Here is a 9,000-nt window from a genome sequence, read left to right on the forward strand (position 1 = left end):
AGCAATTAATAGATTGAAGTGGAGAGTTGCTGTTAGCAATCTCACCCCAGGCACAAAATTCACAATACATACCATAACTAGTGCCTATAGAAATTGATCCAGCTCAAAACTATATATAAATACAATGGATTTGTAGCCTTAAAGTTTCAAAAGCACTGATATTTCCAATCTGGAGAAATAAAGGTATTTTAATCCTATTGCATCTTTGAGTTTAAGATGCTATATTAGACTGGAACAGAGATTATAAGTTTTACTTAAGAGATATCTCTTCCAGTCTCATTCCATTAGTTACAACAAGGCCCCATCATTAAAGACTTTACTCCCTCGCTGGGAGAGAACTTGTGATGAGTGACTGACTCTCATAATTGGCTTAGGGAACCAGACTCATTCATTGAATCAAGAAAAAGAACATCAAGGAAAGAAGAGAACATCAAAGAATAACTCTCTAGGCTCACTTTTTTATTTCTTTCCTTGAGTCAGACCACTAGCATCTTTCTTAGAAATGAGGTAACATTTCAGAACATGGATCTGAGTGCTCAAGTGACTTCAGTGGATCTGCAGCATTTATTAAGCACTGGCTGTATACAAATCCTTCAATGGGATGATAGCTGCTGCTGAAGAACCCACTGCAGACCTAACCATGCAGGCTCTGCCTGAGAAGCTTATTATCTCATTGAGAAGACTTAAAACAGAGAGGAGGCTTTTTTCAAACTAAAGAAAGAGCAGCATAAAAACTGGTGGAAAATAATAAAATGCAAATGAAATACCCAAGGGCCAGGGACAGTTGGATTAAGGCCACAATTAAATCAACATAGGCAATAACAAATTATTCCTTCCATGTGTACAATACTCCACAGTTTTCTAACTCTTCACACATATCACCTCTTAATTTTCAAACAATTTTATGAAATAGGCTTTCTCTTCCCCAGTCTCTGGATGAGAAAACAGTCCCATGTCAGTGAGGTGACGTGTCCAAGGCTCCTGAGCTAGCAAGTGGCAGAGCTGAACAGAAAATAATTTAGGGCTCTAACCTGCTGACATCTAGCTATCATTTCCACTTCCCCACATTATCACTCAAAACATATATCTGTGCAGAGCTTTACTTTCACAAAGTATTTTCACAGACGTTTTATCATTTGGTCCTCTCAGTGCTGGGTGAGAGGCAGGGCAGAAATTCCACAGGAGGAGAGCAAACTAGGATGTTGGTGAGTTTTCCTGCCTAAAGCCATCCAAACAGAGATTGTTGCTGCATCATGACTCCCAGCATGATTTCATGGCAGGGGTGAGCAGGAGAAAGGACTCATGCAAACAGGGAGCATGCACTTTCATTTATTCCTGGGCCTTGTACCTGTCACGTAACAATTCAAACCATGAGACTAGAAGAGGAAAGGGGGTGATATACACACCAGTCTGTTCTCTCAGCAGCTTCCTTGCTTTTCAGAGCATCAGGAATTGCGGGGGTTCCTCACATCTACCACACGCTCCTTTGCTTGGATTAAGGCGCTGGAGTTGGATGGTGAATTTAAATCATGTCCCCAGCTCCCAGCGCTAACCTGTCTAGCCTGTCAGAGGAACTGCCACAGCCTCTCTGTTTTGCATGCCCTCTGCAAAGAAGGAGAACGAGAGAACGATAACCCCAGGGTGTGCAGGAGAACCACTTTGGGAAATGTATTCCCGCAGCACCCGGGAAGGAGCAGGCTAATTGTCTCCAGAGGCAGTGGCAGCAGCGTGGGCAGGTAGGATTGTGCCGTCCTTTATTGACTGGTGCAGTCACTTGTTGGGAACCCGTGTTCGTTAGCTGTGTGTAAAGTGATATTAGAGGAGAGACGCTGGGTCCTGTGCTGAATGATTGAGCACCCAACCTGATGGGAGGTGCATTATGTAAAAGCACCTGCGAGAGTAATCGAGTTACTTAAGTGGATGTGTTGAGCGTTATCTGAGAGGGTGCTGCTGTGAGAATGCAAGATCAGGGCGTTGAAATGTGAAAAGCCTCAACTGAAATAAGCCCTCAGCCTTTTCATACCCGTTCTCCACAGCGCTCTCAGGTTATCATACAGAATTAAAGGGTCCTCCCACTCCCCCTGTGCTAACTCTTCACGTTTCCAGGCCAAAAGTGGGTACGTAAGCTGCCAGCACCTGTTTGTCTAGCAGACCCAGGAGGAAAGGGGAGTGGCCAGCTCTTCCTTCAAATCTTCCTTAGTCCTTTCTGTGACAGGAGGACGCTCATTGGCTAATCCCCAGGCTTTTAAAGATACCAACAAATTTTTAAAAGCTACTAGACCAATGGTGTCTCCTAGGGTGTTTGCTGCTCAAGTCAAAGGTAACAAAGAGCTCACTGTATTTGCCCCCATACCTTTTGGAGGTGACCTTTGGAGGCGTCAACCTCCAAAGTTGATGCTAAAGGATTAGCATCAACCTTGTGCTGAGACCAAACAAGTTCACCAACCCCCACAATGGGATGTGTCAAAGGGCCGCATCTCCACCACCATGGCTCCACAAAGCGTTGGTCATCATTCCCCTTCTTTTCTCCCTAGTTCACTGCCCTCTGAACCCCCCTCCTCTTCTCCTAACCGCGGCTTCCCAGGGAGACAGTGACATGCACGCAAAAGCATTTCTCTGGCTCTACCCCCACCCACTCTGCAGGACCTGCAGACCCCTCCAGATCCTCCCAAATCATCACAAGAATCCCCAGGGGTATTTCCTAGGTGCTCCAAAACCAAAATTATGGGCTACCAATGTCCCCTATCCCTACAACATTTACAGGGTTATAGGAAGTGTCTCCCATCAGAGCTAGCACCGAAAGTAGCACCTCCTGAAGTCTAGAATTCTGGATCCCTTGTGCAAACGGACCATGGCTGGGTCTACGCTCCTCACCCCAGTTCTCCAAACACACCACGTGGTAGGGAGAACAGAGCTTCAGCTCATGGCAGGACCCAGCCAATTTTCAATGGCTCTAAACCACATATACAACGCAGCCCAGATTCTTCAGCCTGGCATTCAAAGCCCCAGTCACTGCTTCCACTGCAGCTCATCTTCTCCTAAAGCTATCCTTACATCCAAATCATTACCCACCTCCCAGACTACATGCCTTTCACTAAACACACTTTGAATGCTTCCTGTCATGTGCCTTTATCCTAGGTTTCCTGCAGTTGACCTCCCTCCCCTCCACCCACTGCTGCCTTTCAGAATCCAGCTGATCAGTCAGCAAGACCCAGCTCAGGCTTTCCTCCTTCCTGTCATCCCAAACCAACTTACGTCACAGACAGTGGTGTGTGTCCCTCCCTAAAGTGAACACTCTGGAGGGCGGGGACCACATCTTATTTATCTAAATCCCTATTGTCAATAACAGAGTACTTTGCACATAGTGGGTGTTCACTAAGTGGTTATTGGATTGTAGAGGCTATACTATGAATCATTGCCTAACTATGAAATCATATATCCATTTGTTTCTTTTACCTGAAGGTGCTCCAGTGGAATAGGACCCAGAACTGACAAAGTTTGATAGACAAGGTTAGGATTGGAAAATGCCTGAAGCATGGTCCATGGGACACCCAGGTGTAAGGTCCTTACCACTAGTGAGAAACAAAGAAAATGGAGTAAATGGAGAAATGAGGTGGGAGAAAGGAGACAGTCAAAACAAAGTAGCACATCCCCAACTGTCTCAGGTCTGACCCCATCACCAATAATGCATGCCAGTTGATATCCTTCAACCTTTGGTATCATCAAATATTAGAATTACATAGTCTAACCCCTTCATTTTGTAGAGTCAGCAATGGAGGCTCAGAGAGGGAAAATGACTTCCCCAAGGTCACACAGCCAATAAGTGGCAATGTCAGAACTAAAACCAAGGTCTCCTAAGTACACATGTGTATTTTTTACTAATAGTATATATAGTCTTTTCTTTCCATCTATTTATCATTCATTTTCATAAGAGAAATGGAATGAACTGAAAGGACATGGAGGAAGAGAAAAGGGAACTAAAACGGAATATTCATTCATAAATCTCTGTCTTATTTCCAATGATCCCCCAACACAATCAGTTAAAGGCTTTTGTAAATTTCCTTGTCTTCATGGAAAGGGACAAGTAGACATGAAATTCACAAGTGACTGTGTAACCAGATGCTGAATGCTGGGCTCCCGCTGCTAGGTATGGGCCCCTAGCCCTCCTTGCTAGGATCTGGGTGGGCTGAGCACGTGGGTGGGAGGCCAGATTCTTGGCATTATTGTCTTTGGCACTAGTCCCCAATCCTGCCAGCCTTACCTCTCTGATTTATTAGCACAAACCCAGCACTCTAAAAATATAATTACTGCATTTAGAGTGTGTTTCCTATCTATAGGCTGCAGGGGCTTAAGCACACATAAACTCTTCTGACACTGAATTATACCCTGGAAAACCAAAACTGTGCACTCTGCAAAGCCAGCCTGACAGCTGGATGATCCGATGGGCTGGTGGTGCTCATTGGCAGCTGCCACGTGAATGAAAGCAGTAATCATTTTTACCGTAAAGTACACAATTTACAGCAAGGAAGGCAGCCTCATAGACCTTTCTTGCTCATCTTAATATGGACTATTTCCTGAGTTTTAAAAAATACCTCCAGATTCTCACCCTTGATCTAGAGAGAAGCTATAGAATTTCTTTGTGACGTTACTAATATAAGACAGGTTAAAGAGAGCAGTTAGGCACCATGTTTCTGATGAAAAGAGTGTCTGGGAAGCACAGTTCGCCTTAAGCATGGGTCCCTCAAACTCAACCATCTACCACCTTTTTTTTTTTTTTAAGGGGGTTTTGGCTTCTAAATTTTATTTATTTATTTATTTATTTATTTTTGGCTGTGTTGGGTCTTCGTTTCTGTGTGAGGGCTTTCTCTAGTTGCGGCAAGCAGGGGCCACTCTTCATCGCGGTGCGCGGGCCTCTCACTATCGCGGCCTCTCTTGTTGCAGAGCACAGGCTCCAGATGCGCAGGCTCAGTAGTTGTGGCTCACGGGCCTAGTCGCTCCGCGGCATGTGGGATCTTCCCAGACCAGGGCTCGAACCCGTGTCCCCTGCATTGGCAGGCAGACTCTCAACCACTGCGCAACCAGGGAAGCCCTACCACCCTTTTATATGACCTTTAAAAGCCCAAGTGGACTATTGCCTTATGCTCCTCACAGTCTCCAGGCCCCTCCAGGACTCTGAGAAAGCCTTGAGGTACAGTGACTTCAGTTTCATCCTATCTCTGTAGGTTTGCTGTGCAATCATGGAAAAATGGCTCTCCGTGCTTTGGTCACCACGGCTACAAAATGGGGATAGCAGCCTTCCTGTATGAGTTTACCAGGGCCACCATGACAAAATACCACTGGCTCAGGGGCTTAACCAACAGTACTTTTTTTCTCACGGTTCTGAAAGCTAGAAGTTCAAGATCAAGGTGTCAGCAAGGTTGATTTCATGCTGAGGCATGTCTCCTTGGCATGCAGGTTGCCGCTCTCTCCCTGTGTCCTCACACGGTCTTTTCTCCATGCTCACACAACCCTGGTGTCTCTCTGTGTGCCCAAATTTCCTTTTCTTGTAAGGACACCAACCAGATTGGATTAGGGCCCACCCTAAAGGCCTCATTTTAACTTAATGCCTCTTTAAAGACCTTATCTCCAAATACGATTTCATTCTGAAATACTGGGGGTTAGGACTTTAACAGATGAATTTTGGGAGTGAGACAGGGGGACACAGTTCAACCCATAACACCCCAACAGGTGATGTGGTGGTAAGAATCAAGTGCAGCAATGTGTATAAAATGGCTAACACAGAGTCTCTACACAATAAATGTCAGCTCCTACTATCATCATTATTGACTCTTTTTTATTTATTTATTTATTTACTAATTTATTTATTGGCTGCATTGGGTCTTTGTTGCTGCACGCGGGCTTTCTCTAGTTGCGGTGAGCGGGGGCTACTCTTAGTTGCGGTGCGCGGGCTTCTCATTGTGGTGGCTTCTCTTGTTGCGGAGCACAGGCTCTAGGCTCGCGGGCTTCAGTAGTTGTGGCACGTGGACTCAGTAGTTGTGGCTCACGGGCTCTAGAGTGCAGGCTCAGTAGTTGTGGTGCACGGGCTTAGTTGTTCCGCGGCATGTGGGATCTTTCCGGACCAGGGCTCAAACCCATGTCCCCTGCATTGGCAGGCAGATTCTTAACCACTGCGCCACCAGGGAAGTCCCCTGACTCTTTTGATAATACAATTTTGAGCTGTAAATAAAATTCAGAGCTCATAACGTATATTCCCTGTTTAGAAAGTTTGCAATGTCATTGGAAGCTTTTAGCCAGAATAAGAGTCTAAACACCTTCGCATCACTTACAAACTCTTCAGAGCCAGGGTTTGACCTGTCTTTCCTACCTTAGTCATGCCTTCACATTCCTGATGCTCTCTGTCACTCCAGACTTCTTTCTTCTCCAGACTTGCTGGCTCCATTACACATACTGGTACCTCCTCCCTCCACTATGCACTGGATAAACTCATACATATCCCTCAAAACCCACACTAAATTTCACTTCTTTTGTGAAACATTTCCCCTAATCCTGGATCAAATTCAGTTTCTCTTATGTTACACAACTAAATCAGTTTGCATATAAATTAACAATAGCATGTATTGCTTTGTATTTTAACTATTTATTTATATGACTGTCTATGGTTTATTTACCCTTTTTCACATAATAGGTGAAATTATATTAGAATACAAAGCAAAAATTGTATTGGCATTGAATAAAATTGTATTGGAAGGAAAGGAGGGAGTGAGGAAAGAATGGGAGATAAAAGAAGAGAGGGTCAGAGGAAAAAAAGAGAGAGAAAGAAAAGAGAGAAACAGGAAGGGAAAGAAAGGGAGAAAATCCAGCAAACCAAATCTATGAAAAAGCTAAAAACAGCAGGGGCAAAGGAAGCCAGAGGTCAAGCCAAAAGACTAACCTCACCATTTCCCCACTGATGCAGTGCCCTAGAGGAGACCAAAATCATTAAACAGAAAACCAGATGTCACTGAAGAGGCAAATCTTTTTCAAGAACATCCATACTTCCATTGGTAAAGTGGTGCCTTTTAACCTCAAAGTTGGTGAAGAACAGAGACCATGTGTCACCTACTTTCCCCAAAGGATCTAACCCAATGCACACCAAATAAATATGAAGTAAGGAGCAAACCTAACCACTTCTGGTTTGGTGCTGCCAATTCAAATCGATTTTTGTGCAAATAAGCTCTTAAAATGTTTAATATGCCTCAGTTCATTTTTTAACAGCTCTGGTGTCAGAGAAGGAACTGAGGAGACCCCCAATAATTCCCAGGAGCAATGAGCAACCAGGCATAGGTACCCATGAGTCCCTTGAGCTTGCTTGCTTGCTTAATTAAGTCCAACTTAAATTAGACCGGGTCCATTGTAAGGCCTCGAGTAAATAAAATTCTGTTTTAAGGCTGAACAAGTAGGTTAAACTTACCGAAGATAATCTTAAATTACAGTAGCCACAGTGGAGAACTTCCAACCATCCTACATAAGCTTATCCATTTATGAGGTGCCCTAGAGAAAAAAGGGTCTCGGCCAAGCACTCAGCATAATGGGTAGAGGGAAAATTATTTTTCGTCATCTACAGTTTCCGGTGACCAGGATGAGATCCACTGGGATGCCTCACTCGCTCCAGACCTGGGGAAACTGGCAGAAGCTTTCAAAGGGTGAAAGGATTCTTAGCGAAGTCAGCTCTCCCAGATCTCTGTCTGTGGTGACTAATCAAGAGAAGAAGGTAAAATTTCACCTTGTTCCTTCCTTTCCAAACTCAGATTGGCAGGAAAAATGCTGGTTATCGATCCTTTCTCTCTCTGGGACAACTATTGCCTTCTTGTTTGTCTCATTTTGTGTCCTGAGACATGGAATGTCTGGACCAGATGAACACCAGCTGTTTCTGGAAGTCTTGTCCAAGGCCTTCCTCATAGTCCTCACATCATATGAGAGGTGAATCATAACTATTTAAAAGGCCCCCTGACTAACCAGGGAACTCCCCAAGAAGAGAAAAGGAAACAGAAGATGCTGGAAAAAAGCACATAAGGAAAACTTGGAATTGTGGTGTAATTTCTAGTCCAAAATCCAGTAGGCTCAAGGAGCCCGGTTTTCAGTTTGAGTCCAAAGGTAGGAAAAGACTGATGTTCTAGCTCAAACAGTCAGACAGAAGGAGGTCCCTTGGGCTTCCCTGGTGGCGCAGTGGTTGAGAGTCTGCCTGCCAAGGCAGGGGACACGGGTTCGAGCCCTGGTCTGGGAGGATCCCACATGCCGCGGAGCGACTAGGCCCGTGAGCCACAATTGCTGAGCCTGCGCGTCTGGAGCCTGTGCTCCACAACAAGAGAGGCCGCAATAGTGAGAGGCCCGCGCACCGCGATGAAGAGTGGCCCCCGCTTGCCGCAACTGGAGAAAGCCCTCACACAGAAACGAAGACCCAACACAGCCATAAATAAATAAATAATTTTTAAAAAAAAAGGAGTTCCCTCTTATTCAGCCTTTTCATTCTATTCAGATTTTTTAATTGATTGGATGAGGCCCACCCACATTAATGAGGGCAATATGCTTTACTCAGTCTACCAATTCAAATGTTAATCTCATCCAGATATATCCTCACAGATGCACACAGAAATAATATTTGACCAAAGGTCTGGGAACCCCATGTCCCAGTCAGGTTGACACATAAATTTAACCACCTCACACAGTGTTTCCCAAAACTTATCTGACCTCAGAATGCCTCTCTAGAACAGTGTTTCTCAGACAGTGGTATTCCATGGATCACCAGTCTCAAATGACCTGAGTTGCTCTCTAAAGATTCTGATTCAGAGGTCTAGGTTAGACCCATGAACCAGCATTTTCAGGACATAATACCTGAACCCATGGATCAATCACAGCACCACTAAAATGGGACTCCTCCTGCTGTGACACAGTAGGAAACTCACTGCACCACCTGTCATGTATTCTTGCCCTGAAATGGAACTAAATGTAGACAAGTCTCAG

The sequence above is a fragment of the Balaenoptera musculus genome, chromosome 2 (genome assembly GCF_009873245.2).
Source record: "Balaenoptera musculus isolate JJ_BM4_2016_0621 chromosome 2, mBalMus1.pri.v3, whole genome shotgun sequence".
NCBI classification, from domain to species: Eukaryota; Metazoa; Chordata; class Mammalia; order Artiodactyla; family Balaenopteridae; genus Balaenoptera; species Balaenoptera musculus.